Source organism: Cupressus sempervirens, chromosome 2 (assembly GCF_028749045.1).
Source record: "Cupressus sempervirens isolate cs-2001-9-10 chromosome 2, ASM2874904v1, whole genome shotgun sequence".
Lineage (NCBI taxonomy): Eukaryota > Viridiplantae > Streptophyta > Pinopsida > Cupressales > Cupressaceae > Cupressus > Cupressus sempervirens.
Genome location: NC_143119.1, coordinates 153,802,166 through 153,817,786, shown reverse-complemented (window position 1 = coordinate 153,817,786; position 15,621 = coordinate 153,802,166). Strand labels below are relative to the sequence as shown.

The 15,621-nt window shown below is 32.7% G+C and overlaps 1 pseudogene; it reads right to left on the bottom strand.

The window, feature by feature from the left end:
- Positions 1–333: 333 nt before the first annotated feature.
- Positions 334–1,173, bottom strand: LOC149571511 (solute carrier family 40 member 2, chloroplastic pseudogene; annotated as a pseudogene).
- Positions 1,174–15,621: the final 14,448 nt, after the last annotated feature.

Genomic DNA, 15,621 nt, shown 5'->3' with positions numbered 1-15,621 from the left:
GTAGATTGTAGTGTTTGGATTCATTTAGTTAAAACCAATAGGTTTAAAATTATTGATTTTAACTAAAATGGCTATTGTGCACTGATATAAAAAGCATTAAAAGTCAACTAATAGTGAAAACATGAAATTCAATTAATTAAAATATATTTCTAAATTTAACAATGTAAAAAAAATCCTAAAATATTCGAAAGCTGATATTAGCTATCATGGACTAGAAATTATATATATATATATATAATTAACACTATGATATCATGGTAAATAATCAACTATAATAGAATAATAACTTGGTTGAATTCTCTTGATTACTACTCGTGAGGATCTCATAAAGTTCTATTGTATAGAACAAGATGGCTTAGAAATAATATTAGTCATCCCTAATTGTTGCTTGCTAGATAAAGAACTAAAATGTGGATCAAATGAAAATAATTGTCTTTGTTCTTTTGTTAAATATGACAACCATTGGCAATATCCAATTTTCCACTGCTATAGCAGCCATACATAGGAATGCAAGAAAACCAAAATATGAAACATCATTTTCAATAATTACAACTCCAAGCATCACTAGTTTATATAAGCTTGTCATAGAAACCTTTGTTACCCCAATAAGGTTTTCTTGTGAAGTTGGTATTATAGATTGAAGTGTCTATCCACCAACTATATCATAAGACACCTAACCCGATCTTGATAAAGCTATCAAAAAGATGAAGATGATAGGTGTATTCTCTTGCACTATAAAACCACTCCAACACATAGCAACTACAATTCCAAGGAGAAGAGCTTGAAAATTTAATCTTGTTGCACCTACCTTTAGAAGGCCCAACTTCTTAACTAGGATGGCTGATATAAATATTGTTGTAATATCCATAAATGCACACATACCATTAAAGGAACCAATAATGGAGGGATTGAGACCATGATTTGTTAAGAAAGATGCCATAAGAGCTCCACATCACTGAAACAAATTAATACATAACCAAGGCTAGTAGGAAGGATTGGATGTAACTTATATTGCACCCATCCATGGCTAATAGCATACATGACCCTTTTAGTTAAATTCCCAAGCTGACACAACTTTGGAGAGGTATGGTTCTTAGATCGCTCTAAAACACCTTTTAAAAAATTGTTAGTGAGACAAACCAAAAGAATGTGAATAGAAAGTATGCATATCATTTATGCATTCAAATACTATTATTTAAATATTTTTTGAATGACAAAAATATATACTTTTTTTAAACCTTGATATTTTAATTTATTTAATTCTCTAACTATCATTATATCTCTATTTATTTCTTTGACACATTACATCTCTTGTTTGAATAGTAGGAATTGTGCTTGAATCAAGAGTCATGTTTTGATTTACTTCTACAAAACATTTAGTTATAAAGCTAAATTTAATGACTACTCTTTAAAAATTTCAAGATAGTTATAAGGGTCTATTAATTTTAAATAAGTGTTAATTTTAAAAAATTATTTTTTGATTACTAATGAATGATAGAATTTAATTTTCTTATAATATGATTAACTATCTTTTTAAAAGAAAGATAATCATCTTTTTTTTAAATTATGTGAGAAAAGAAATATATATATATAGTTTATTATATCTCTTGTTTAAAGGATAAAGTGGAATATTCTTTATTGCAAAATTATAGAAATATAATCAAAATTTAAACTGTGTCTAATTTTTATAATTAGGGAGATTTTTTTATGTCAACTATTTCTTTTATCACTAATATTAGATTTTATTGATAAAACTTTCAAGAGTATATACAAGTCATTCTATGTTATTCATGGCCAGGAGATTTGAAGCATCACTGAAATAAAAGAGCACTAAACTAGTATATTTGTCTCTACAAACCAAACCATACAAACAAAACTTATGACCAAGACGGGATAGACACAACCAAAGGGTAATTAAACTGGCAAAGATTGACATCCATTACAACTCCATGTTCACATAAAGAAAAACAAAACATGCCACTAGACTGGTTGAGATCAAAACCCTTTACAAAAACATGTGCAAAGATAGAAAAAGCACAGATGCTACTAAACTGGTAGCCATCGAAACTTATACCATCATCCAATATAGAGGAAACAAAAAAAAATAGACCATTACCAAACCAACATTAAGACCAAAACATTGGCCGAGAATCCAAAGAGCCCCAAACTAGGCTATTCGAACCAATCAACCACTTCTTCCTTAGAGAACTTTAGGATCATAAAAACACCAACCACCATCGTTCCATGACTATGATCACCATCTCAAGAAATATAGACTTTAGCTCCACCACCTAGTGTGGACTCCTCCTAAGAAATTCTAGTAGACTCTCCCAACTCCCTCCCACCTTCACTAAACTCTCAACAACCCTAGCCCACAACCTTGAGTTTCCTTCTTAGCAAAGGTCAATTTTTCGAGTTCCTAGGGAGATGTGGACTTCACAGGTGTCATTTTGTATCTCCTCCTACCTATTGGAATCATGAATGTTGATGATATTCCTATGGGGGAGTATTCTAGATATGTTACTATGATGATATATTGCATTCATGACTAAATTTGTCATTGATGTCAACATAACAATTTTTTGTAGTATCTAACAGAAGAACAGTGGAAAGATCAAGTTGGTATGGATGACTAGTTGAGTATTCTCACTATCTGAGGTTATGAGATACTTCTAAGTATCTAGTATAAGAAGTTAATGTCAAATAAAGAAATGATAGGTCTAGAAGAAGTTATGTAAGTTTTGGTGATGTCTATTCTGAGATAGAGTTCACAGAGGCATGTTCTGGTAAAATTGTTATATCTCTTAGCAGAGTTGTTATTTTGAGAATCAAGGTTGAGGATGTGTTGAAGACATGTTGATGATGATGTGGCCAAGTTCACTTGTCATAATATTACATGTACGGAAAGTTACTCAAGTTGAAAGGTAGAAGATTGATGTTATCACTAAGTGTAACATGTTCTTAATGTGGTCCTATAATGATTAATTGAAAAGGTCTAATAGCCAACTCAGGGAATTGTTTTATGGACTCGATATAAAAGGAGGACATTTTCCTTTATCATTATAGATGTGTGGATGACATGAAGAAGTAATTTGTAAGCAACATAAGAGAAAAATGCAAAGTTGAGCAGAGCAAAGTAGAAGTGAAGGAAACTTCATTTTTGAGGTTTTATTGTGTGATTTGAGGTTTGATATTCAAATCCAAGGTTCATGACCTAGTCTACAAGGTTTGACAGTGTTTGGTTTGGTTAACAGAACAAATGAAAGAAGAACATAATAGTAAATTGCATGTTTGAGCCATGAGCTCTTCTTGTAATTGAAATTACATGTTTGGGCAATAAGCTCTTCTTCCATACATTTTACTATAGCTCCTAACAAGGTTGGCACAACTCCTAATAGGGTTGGAATCTCCTAATAGGAATTCAAAGTCTCCCAATAGGGATTCTATGTACTAAATGTTGTAATAGACTCCTAACAGGGTCCATCTTCTAACAAGGAATATTTATATTACATCATCTTGTGGGCATCATTCCCACTGAGGTTTTCCCTCTAATCAAGGGTTTCCCCAGTTAACATATTTGGTGTAATTGTCTATGTGCATCTTATTATGGTCATTGTTTACTTTGGTTGAATGCTTAAGTTTTTTTAAAGAAAATAAATGTTTTAATTGTTGGATAATTGATGCACCCCCTCCCCTGTCGAGTTATCTTGGTGGACTATTGTTTCTAACAATTGGTATTAGAGCATCGGGTCCTTGAAGATAAATTTTAATAGTTTTGGGAGATCAGTGATGAGAAAAGGTAGTCCAAAGTTGAAAAGTGGAAATTTTGACACAAAAGATAGAAGCTCTTCGTGAGTTATCTAAAGAAGACATGAAGATCAAGGAAGGTATTGATCTAGCCATGAAAAGAGAAAAGGAAGGTATGGAAATTTTTTCTTGTTGGATATGTAATGAGTTTGGTCATTATACATCTACATGCCCTAAGAGATTAAGGAAGACTAGAAAGAGTTCTCTTTTTAATGAAGATGAAGAATTTAAAGCAAGTATGGAAGATTCTTGAATGATTGTGATAAATATAATGAGCTTGAATTGGTTAAAGAAAAGGAAGTAGTAGAAGAGATAGCTTTGCTAAATATTGTTGATCCTAAGACTAACCATGAAAATGTGAAAGTTATCATTAACAATGACTTGCAGAAAGAGAATCAAATTGAAGAACTGAGATCTAATCCTAGAGTAGAAGAGAGAATTGAGTTGAGAACCCTTGAATAGAATGATATAGCAAAGAGAAGAAATAGATCAATAACAAAAGTTGCAAGAGCTATGTTAATTGAGAATGAAGTATCCAAGATATTTTGGAGAGAAGCTATGAATATAGTAGTCTACACTATGAACAAAGTGCAAGTCAGGAAAGACACAAACAAGACCCCTTATGAATTGTGGTTTGGTCACTCACCTATAGTTAAATATTTTAGAATTTTTGGCAGTAAGTGTTATATCAAAAGAGCTAATGATATTGGTAAGTTTGATGCTAGAAGTGATGAAGGTATGTTTTTGGGTTATTCATTGAAAAGAAAGGCTTATAGATGTTATAATCTAAGAACTAAGACTATTATGAAAAGTCCAAATGTGAGAATTAATGAGAAAGTCAAAATACAAGAGAGAATAATTGATAATAATTTAGATGATGATGTTGTTACTAAACCAAGGAATGATGAAGTATTTCTTGATACTAATAATGATTTGTAGAATGAAGGAGAGCCAAGGTAGGAAAAAAGCTTAGAACCTTTAGTAGAGCCAAGAGTTGAGATAGAAACTCCTACTTCAGGAAAAAAATATGTTGAAGAATCACTCATTTGAGCAGATCATCAGAAGCAAAGATAAAGTTGTGATGACAAAAAGAAAAGTCAATGAAGAACTGTGTTGATATCTCAAGTTGAACTTAAGAATGTGATGAAGCATGTAAATATTATCATTGGAAACAAGCTATGAAAGAGGAATTGGATTAGATAGTAAAGAATGAGACATGGGAATTGGTCCCTAGACTAGTAGACAAGAATGTGATAGGAACTAAATGGTTATTCAAGAAAAAGATGAATGAACAAGTTGAAGTTGTAAGGAACAAGCCAAGATTGGTATGTAAAGGTTACTCACAACAAGAAGGAATAGACTATGATGAGACTTATGCTCTAGTAGCTAGAATATAAGTAGTAAGATTATTCTTAACCTATGTAGCACAAAAGAAATTCAAAGTATATTACATGTATTTCAAGTCAGCATTTCTAAATGGAGAACTTGAAGAAGTGTACATAGAGAAACCTAAAGGTTGTCCTTTGATAGATGATAAGGACATAGTATGAAAACTAAAGAAAGTATTGTATGGCTTGAAGAAAGCACCCAAAACTTGGAATGCAAGGTTGGAAAAGATTTTGAAAAAGCTTGGATATAGCAAAGGTATGAAAAATAGTAATCTATATTGGAAAGAAATTGATGATGGTCTGATGATTTTGTAATATTTGTTGATGATATTATATTTGGAGGAAATGATGAGGAAAGTGAAAAGTTTGCAAAAGAAATTAAGAAAGAATTTGAAATGAGTATGATAGGAGAAATTAAATATTTTCTAGGATTATAGATTATATAGAATTAAGAAGGAATCTTTATTTCTCAGACTAAGTATTTGAAAGATTTACTGAAAAGGTTAATTGTTTTAGAAACATGTAACCCCATTGGAACACCTATGGTAACTGGACACAAGTTATCTACAAAGGGTGAGACACCCACTGTTGAGCAAAAGAAGTATAGATCTATGATCAAAGGTTTGCAATATTTGACTCACACAAGGCTAGATATAGAAAATGCAGTTGGAATTGTTGCAAGATTCCAAGCTGATCCTAGAGAAGCACATTATGCAATAGTCAAAAGGATATTTAGATATCTAAAAGGACCATCAAAGTTTGGATTGTGGTATGATAGATCTAATGATTTTACTCTAAGTGCTTATACTAATGATGATTGGGAAGGTAGTATGGATGACAAAAAGAGCATCAATGGTGGAGCCTTCTTTCTTGGAGGAAGATTGGTTTCTTGGCTAAGCAAGAAGCAAGATTGTACCTCACAAAGTACAATAGAAGCAGAATATGTTGTAGCAGCTAACAATTGCAATCAAGTTATTTGGATGAAGTAGATGTTGAAGGATATAAGGATAGAAATCAGTGAACCTATTTTCATATATTGTGACAACACAAGCACAGTAAATATGTACAAGAATCCAATGTTGCATTCAAGGACTAAGCACATTTCTACCAAGTATCACATGTTGAGAGAGAAAGTTGTGGAAAAGGAAATTAGATTGGAGGATGTGAGCACTAAATAGAAGATTGTAGATATATTCACTAAGCCTCTTCCCAAAGAGACCTTTGAGTATTTGTGAGGTATGCTAGGGGTTATGCCCCTTCCTACATCAGAGTAGATGATGCAAGAGTGCATTAGTCTAGTGTAATAGAGCATCATTATTTGTCTAAACTGAATGTTGATGCTTCCTATATGGAGGAGTATCTATGATGGATAGAGTCATTTAGGACTCTTGTTGGATTTTGTTTTGAATAGTGTCTTTGGACACTTAAGCTAGTAAGAATTAGTTGTTGCAAAGTTTGATTGTTATTGAAACCTTTGACATTGATGTTAATGGGGGAGAAGATCATGAGGAAGAAAATGATGGGGAGAAAAAAAAGACAAGTAGGAGAAGTGTAGCATGGAATGACAATTTGATGGAAAGCACATTGAGGTATATCAATGGAGAAGAATGATCAATGAAGAGGATTTGAAAAGAAAGATGAATAGTCTTTTGTTTGTATTCTTAGAACTAGATGTTTTTCATCAATGTTTTCATCAATGCCAAAGGGGGAGATTGTTGGAAACATTAATGTTGATGATATTCCTATAGGGGATTATTGTAGATATGTTACTATGATGATGTGTTACATTCATGACTGATTTTTTTATTGATGTCAACATAGCAATTTTATGTGGTATCTAACAAAAGAATAGTAGAAAGATCAAGTTGGTACAGATGGCTAGTTGAGTATTCTCACTATCTAAGGTTATGAGAGATACTTCTGAGTATCTAGTATATGTAGTTAACATTAGATGAATAAATGATAAGTTTGGAAGAAGTTATGTAAGTTTTGGTGATGTTTTTTCTGAGATAGAGTTTATAGAGGCATGTTCTTGTAAACTTGTTATATCTCTTAGCAGAGTTGTTATTCTAAGAATCAAGGTTGAGGATGTGTAGAAGATATGTTGTGATGATGTGGTCAATTTCACTCATCATAATATTACATGTATAGAAAGTTATTCAAGTTGCAAGGTGGAAGATTGATGTTATCGCTAAGTGTAACATGTTCTTAATGTGGTCCTATAATGATTAATTGAGGTGGTCTAACATCCAACTCAAAGAATTGTTTTATGGACTTAGTATAAAGGAAGGAAATTTTTATTTATCATTATAGATGTGTGAATGACATGAAGAATTAATTTGTAAGCAACACAAGAGCAGAATGTAAAGTTGAGCAGAGCAGAGCAGAAGTGAAGGAAACTTCATTGTTGAGGTTTTATTGTGTGATCTGAGGTTTGATATTTGGATCTAAGGTTTGTGACATGATATAAAAGGTTTGATAGTGTTTGGTTCAATTGATAGAACAAAGGAAAGAAGAACATAATAGTAAATTGCATGTTTGAATAGTGAGCTCTTCTTTTAATTGAAATTGCATGTTTGGGCAGTGAGCTCTTCTTGCATACATTGTACTACAACTCCTAACAAGGTTGGAATCTCCTAACAGGGATTCAAAGTCTCCTAATAGGGACTCTATGTACTAAATGTTGTAGTAGACTCCTAACAGGGTGCATCCTCTAAAAAGGAATATTTATATTAGTACATCATCTTGTGGGCATCATTCCCATCGAGGTTTTCCCCTCTAATCAAGGGTTTCCCTAATTAACATATCTAGTGTAATTGTCTATGTGCATCTTATTATGGTTTTTGTTTACTTTGGTTGAATGGTTAAGTTTATTTAAAGAAGATAAATGTTTTAATTGTTGGATAACTGATTCACCACCCCCCCCCCCCCCTCAGTTATCTTGGTGGACTATTATTTCTAACACTACCCACTATTGCCACTGCTTGATTATGTTCAATTTCCTATAGGAAGGAAAGCAAAGCTTGCCACCCTTTTTGAGCATCCACCAAGTGCAATTCTTGGGGCTAAGAAGAGGTAAAAATCACCAAAGGTTACAATTAATCATGGCCACCACCAATTAGTCTCGAAGGCCTTTAGAACATGTGCAACCCCACCCCAACCTCTACCCAATTGATAATCCTTTCATGCTTGCCTACCCACTTCAGCTCCAAGTATGCACGAGCCACCCTTAACACCTCATCTCATGAATCATTGGACAAAAGGAAAAGACCTCAAAATAGAGATTAAATATTAAATTTTTTCCTAGGGCAAATATAAGTAATCAAAAATTCATCTCCCAGCATTTCAACCACCACCTCCCAAAACTTCAATTGGTCAAACTTCAAAACATTTGCATTCTAAAAATATAGATGGGACCAATGAAAGCAGGGATCTAGCTCAAAGTCTCCAAAGAGAAATTAGCTTCCATGGTTGCACCCAAAGGATTCAACACCAACACAACATACATGATTCACTAAACTTTGGGATAGAAAAAAACTCAAAGATAACACCAATTTAAGGTCGCTTGTAGTCCATAATTAACACATGGCTTGTGTGATCTCTCACAACCTACTCCCTCATGATGCTTCATCATTTTCAATAAAGTATTGGGAATCCTCCCACCAAATATGTCCTTCCACAATATCACCTCAATAATTATCACTTGTACACACCTGCCTCTATTTTGATACGTGATCTCATCAAGAAATGAGAATGTGATGGCTAATCTAATCACATGTACTCTAATGGTATGGTGTCATCAAATTATAGAAAATGAAGGTCTTCAGAAAGTTTAAACTTTTCCTCCAATAAACCTTTGACACCCATAGTTGAGAGTTTGTCTTCCACAGTATTGGCCTCTCTCCAAGCATGTGTCACCTTGAAATCTTTAAAGGCTACCAAAAGAGAATTGATTGTCTAGATTTGTTTGTTCAAATACAAGACATCCATATGTCATTTGATTATTTCATTCACTATGAGCTAGGAATCTCATTCCAAATGTATTTTATGGACTACAAATTTTTTGGCCATCAGAATTGCCTCTATAGCTACAAGACATTCTGCTTCATTATTCATCCCATCTAACAACCTTTTTCATTCCAAAGGCTACTATAGAGCCCCAAGCATCTCATGCCACAAACCTTGCCCTAGAATTCCCCAAGTTATCTGTAAAGGACCCATCAAAATTTATCTTGGTGAAACCTTCTATAGGAAGGTGCAAAGGACTGGGCAGGTTTTTTGGATGAAGATGAGCCCTTAGATACCCAATTATAGGTCTAAATTTTACTAGTTGCTAGTTCCTTTTAGTTGTTGATTCAAGTTGAGAGTAGACTACCTTTGAGTATCTTCCTATGAGGCTATATTTGTCACCAAATTTGATAATGTTTTTTCCATTGTATGTGTAAAGTGCTAGAAAATATCTTGTTTGTCCCTAAAAATCCTTCAATTACACTCTTTCTAGAGGCTCCTGCATGGTGGTTGATAAGAGAATATGCCAAATTTATGAGAAGGTAGAGGATACATGCTAACTTTTCCAATTCTCAAGTTATTCCTTTAAGTTGTTTGGATGCCAGTTCAATTTCTGTAATCCAGACCTCCATGCCATTTGGGTGAATTCACGCTAAATAAATAGATGTTCTATCTTTTCTTTGGCTGCACTACATAACAAACACCTAAATGACCCTACGAAACCAATTTTCTTTAGCTATTCCCCTATCAAAATTCTCTTATTACCTGCCAACCTTGTGAAGGTCCTTTCTTTTGACAAGCCTACCTTGTGCTAGTAGTTTTGCGTTTCCCAACTCACCTATTGCCTATGTTTCTCCTAGAATTTGTATCCCACTTTCACCAAATACTTCCCACTCTTATCTCCACACCAAATGATCTCATCCTCTACCCAAGAGTATGCTATCAATCTATTATCTAGGATTTCTTGAAGCATTTCTCTGTCATGCTCCACTAGATCTAGCTCTTGTGTATCCTTCCATTTCACAACAACTCCCTCTTTGAAACTATTAAGGTCTAGGAAGTCATAAAATTTCTTTCCCCATTTCTTCTTTGTTTCCTCTATAATGTTCTAATTCATAGGCCCCTAGTCTATACTTGACTAATCATCCCATGAGTCACTCCAAAAATTTTCCTTCTAACATTACCAACCTACCAATATAAATGATTTGTGACTAGCTCTCAATAACTACGGATAAACTTCCTCAGGGTTACACCTCTAGGAGACTCTCCATTGTTAAAATCCTCTCCTTGTCATCTACATCCATATAATTGTCTCTCAGATTGCAAACCCATCACTGATTAGGGAGCTGATACATTTGCCAAACTAATCTTGCCCCCATTGCTTCATTGATTAGATGCCTATCTCACAACCCACTGGCCCCATAACCTTTAGGTTTTCACACATTCTCCTAGGCCATGAGAGAAATATTATCCTATTATTGTGCATCATTCCACAAAAAATTTCTCACTTTTTACATGATATTTTTAATGATTTTACTTTGGATTTTATAAGCAAGACATCGAATACAATGGCATTGTCAAAAATCACCATTTTCATCATGAAAATCCTTCCAACTAGGGATAACCATTTTCTCTTCCATCCATCCATTATTTTTGTGTAGCTATCTATGAGACCTTTCCAAATATCTATTTTTCATGCTCTTGTGAATAGTGATGTCCCCAAGAATTTTCTTAGCATTCTGCCTATTCGAACACCGAATAGTCTTAAAGTCACCCTTTGGGTTCCTACCTTTGTATTAAACAATAAAACCTCTGACTTCTTCCAATAAACATATTGGCCAATCATTGTGATGTAATAATCTAAAACCTTCTTCATCAACATAGCCTCTTTCATCCCAGTCATTATGTTGTAATCATCCAAAACCTTCTTCACCAACATAGCCTCTTTCATCCTAGTCATTGTGTTGTAATCATCCAAAACCTTCTTTATCACTAGAACCTCTTTCATCGATGTTGACCCAAAAAGGTAGGTATTATCAACAAATTGTGAGTGTGTAGTTGGGTCTATACTAATATCTATCTCAATTCCTTTCCAAACTCCTACATTCTTTTCTTGGAGATCATTCTTCCCAATACCTCTACCAAAAGGATGAATAAGAATGGGAAAATGGGGTCCCCCTGACGTAGGCCCTGTGAAGTGGAAAAGAACCCTTGCAAGCTCTGGTTGACCAAAATTGATGCCTTGTATGATTGAAACATGTCACCCAACCATTGAATCCAATGGTCCACAAACCCAATGAACTCCAAGCCTTTGAGGAGGAAGCCTTGGTCTACCCTATCATAGGCTTTTTCAATATCATTTTCCTCTACCAGCTTATCTTTGTTGAGTGGATTGCCTCATGGGCCACTATAATCCCATCCACACTACTCAATTGAGATAAGATTATCCAAAATTTTCTTTAGTCTATTAGTCACCACCTTTGATATAATCTTGTATACCATGTTACAGAATGAAATAGGTCTAAATTCCTCAGAGGCTTGTAGTTTCTCCTTTTTCAAAATAAGGGGTACTAGACTATTATTGAAATTTTTCAGCACAAATCCTTTATATATTAACTCATCTACCACACCAAGTAGCTCACCTTTCAAACATCCCAAAAATTTTGGTAGAAGAATGCTTGGAAGCCATCAAGGCCTAGAGCCTTATCTCCCCCAAGTCCAAAAATTGTAGCCTTAAGTTCATTGATCTTGACTATTTCCATTAGCATCTTGTTATCTTCCCAAGAGACCACACTAGTACATTTTGGCAAATATGTGACTATGTGACTAAAAATTTTAGTCACACCACTAAAAATTTTAGTCACGTGACTAAAATTGATCCCTTTCTACTATTTCTTTGCAATTTACAGATTTAGGTGACTTAATAAGTGACTAATTTTGTCACTAAGTAAAACCACAAGATGAACCAAATAGAAGTGATTAAATAAACTACAAAATAAATGGATAAAGAAGTGACAGAATAATTAGTCACTAATTATTAGTCACCAAAATATAAACAACTATAAAAACTACCAAATAAATGATTAAATAAGTGATCAGTGTATATACTAATATGTTAGCAAGAAACACTAATCTATTAAGAGAACAAAGCATTAACTAACAAAGATTAATATAACATATAAGAGAGACTAAAGAGGAACCCCTAATTAGGAATGTGAGCCAAATGAATGGACTCTCCCAATAGGAATTAGCTCTTTGCTTTGTAGATGAGTCTAAATGAATGATTGGTATGTATGCTCAAGATACTCAAACTATGCTTCAATGGAGATGGAAAATAGAAAATTGGTAGCTTTTTGAGCTCTCAATTTGGCATCATAAGGGTATGGTTAAGGATTTTGTTTCTCAAACTAACATTATAACTTTAGCTTCAAGGTTGTGATGAAATGGCTTGGGAGGAGATTCAATTTATAGGCTAAGGGCTTGAGGGTTTGAGGGCTAAGATGCAAGGATGGGGAAAATCTTATGGAGGGCTCAAATTGCATGAGAGGAGAGCACATGGCTTGTGCTTCATTATAGCCAATCAAGGAGTGACACATGTCACAAGGTGAGAGGATGGAGGAAAGGGCAAGGATGAGTCAACAAAGGAGGCTCAAGGGATAATATCTTCATAAAGACCCTTCATAATGGCTTGTAAGAGCAATGAATGGGCTTGTAAGAGTCTTTATGGCCTTGTAAGAGCATTGAAGGCTTAGTGGTTGGGATATTTTGGAGGGAGTTGAGATTGTTGACTTTGCTTGGTTTAGGAAAGTCTTAAGCTTTCTTAGGGAATGTGACAAGGTTAGGGGTGGGATTAGAGGTGATTTAGGATTAGATTAGGGATGTTAGAGATATGCAAGTGGATGGCATTTAATGAGGGTGGGTGAGTTAGTGGCTAAGCTTGTTTAGTATGGGTGGATGGGGTGGATTAGGCTAAATGGAGGATTTAGGATAGTTTAGGGGTTATTAGATTTGAGGGCTTTATTTATCAAATAGATTTATTTAATAAATGAGGGTTTTGGAATTAGATAGGAGAATAGGATTAATTGATAAATAATGGGTTATTTGATTTATCAATTAGGACTATAGATGATTAATTAAATTAATCAGCTAGGGGATGGCAAAAGGATTAATTAAATAGGAATTTAATTAATGATGCCTTTAGAGATAGCTAAATAAGATTACCGAAGCGATGTAATCAAATTTAGGTGTCCACAATTAGATCCTATAGTTATATCATAATTCAAATGATTTTATATTCTAGTGGGAGTTCATATAAAAATAGAAAGGATACTAATTTGATTATATTATTATTAATTATTCACTATTTTTAATATTATATTTTTATATTTATATTAACTTATATTATATTGTTCATCAATTATTAATTATTTAATTATTTTAATATTATATTTATTATTCTATTATTATTAATTTAATCATTGGAATTTTTAACATAGAGGTATATGATATAGTTTATTTGAATATGTGTGAACTATCAATTAACATTTAATATTTATCTTGATCAAGGATGATCAAGGATCATAATCAAATAATTTGATTTTGTATATTTGTAGTATTTTTTGGTATTTATATAAATGCTTTTGCATCCATAAACAAATAAGAAAATAAAATATTAAAAAATAAGAAGAAAAATTGTAAGTTAAAAATAAAATAAAAAAGAGAAACTAAAAAACTGAAGTTAATATATGTTAGGTTACAGGTGTTTTTTATATTTCAAGTTTTAATTATTTCTATCTTTTTGGATCTCTTTTGGAGTAATATCACCAATTTTTTGAGTATATATTCTTTAGTTTTCTTTTATACCTTATCCACAGCTTAATTGATACCTTTCATCATTTAATAATTCATCTATTTGTATCTAGATTTAGTGTTTTGAGTGTCAAATCCTATCCCAATTCAACATACTATTTTGTGAAAAAAATCCTTTATTAAAATCCCATCCCTTTGAAATTCTTAATTTTTTCTTTTCTGAAAATCAACTAGATTATTTACTTTTTTTTCATTTCATTTGTATCCTTTGATTCATTTTTCATATTGATTACAAAAAGTTAAAGAGCCATTACCATCTATATTGGTTCCTTGGAAGCATTTTAATAAAGAGGTTATAATAATTCATTAAAATTAACTCTCATGCATGCCCAGATTTAATTACCTAATTAAAATACACCAAATTTTGGAAATTTTAAATAATATTGTCCAAGGGGTTTAGCTTAGTTGGTTGAAGCAATGAGTTCTCATTATGGAGACCCTAGTTCAAATCCCAAGAGGGACATCTTTGTGGAATTCTAAGTTGTGACTATTGATCTTCTATTGGTTGTATTTGTCTCATTGTAAAAAGGTGGATTCTAAGTTGTGACTCTTGATCTTCCAATTGTTGTTTCTAGTGTGGTTGCTTGTAAAGGAACTGGAATAAGATTTGTAAATGATTTCAATATATATATATATATATATATATATTATAAAATATTGAGTTTTCTATACAAAAATATTACACTAAATTTTCTTATTTACAATATTTAAATAAAACTAGTCTTACAATTGTATCAATATACCCATTACAATTTCTTCAATTTTACATTAAATTTCCACAACCTTACATTAAAATTATTAATTCTTTGTTCCATGGTAGGAATCCATATGCATCTATTGAGATGCAATTTTTTTATTTGATTACTAATTACCCAATGAAAATTAAATAAAAAAGTAACACTAGGCGATAAAGATAGAAGAATGAAGGGAAATAAAAATTTCACATCTATTTGTTGATTTTGACATGTTTTTGGTCCAAACCTTATCTCAAATACAATATTCTTTAGGTGGTAAGTTCAAATGGAAAAATGCTTTGAATTTAGCCAGTAATGCTAATTGCATAATGTGCAGGTTGAAAGATGTTTGCAACTCTCATTTTGTTGGATACCAAGAGTGTGGAACTAATATTTCATCCAAACTTCAAAGATGATATGTTGTTGCATGACTACTCAAACCATCCAAGTACTCCTCTATTGTCCCTTTGATTTTGTTTGAAAAGAGTTGTGATCTATCACTTAGACTCCTTGATTTCATAATAAAAATATATTCAGTCATTCTAAAAAATGCACTGATGTTGAAAATTTGTAGGGTTCAGACCCAATGTTGGATCATTAGTTTTTTTGGTTGTTGATAATTTTAGAGACTAGACTTAAAGAAAATGGGTTCTTTAATGTCCCAATGAAATCTTAGTATTTTCCAAAGTGTTTTTATGGTTTTTTGTCCCATAAAATTGTACCAATACTCACTAAAGGGCATCAACTTTTTTCTATTAATTTTGGCCTCTTTTCTAAGAGGTGGAAAATGACCCTTAATCTAGAAAAAGAGTCCA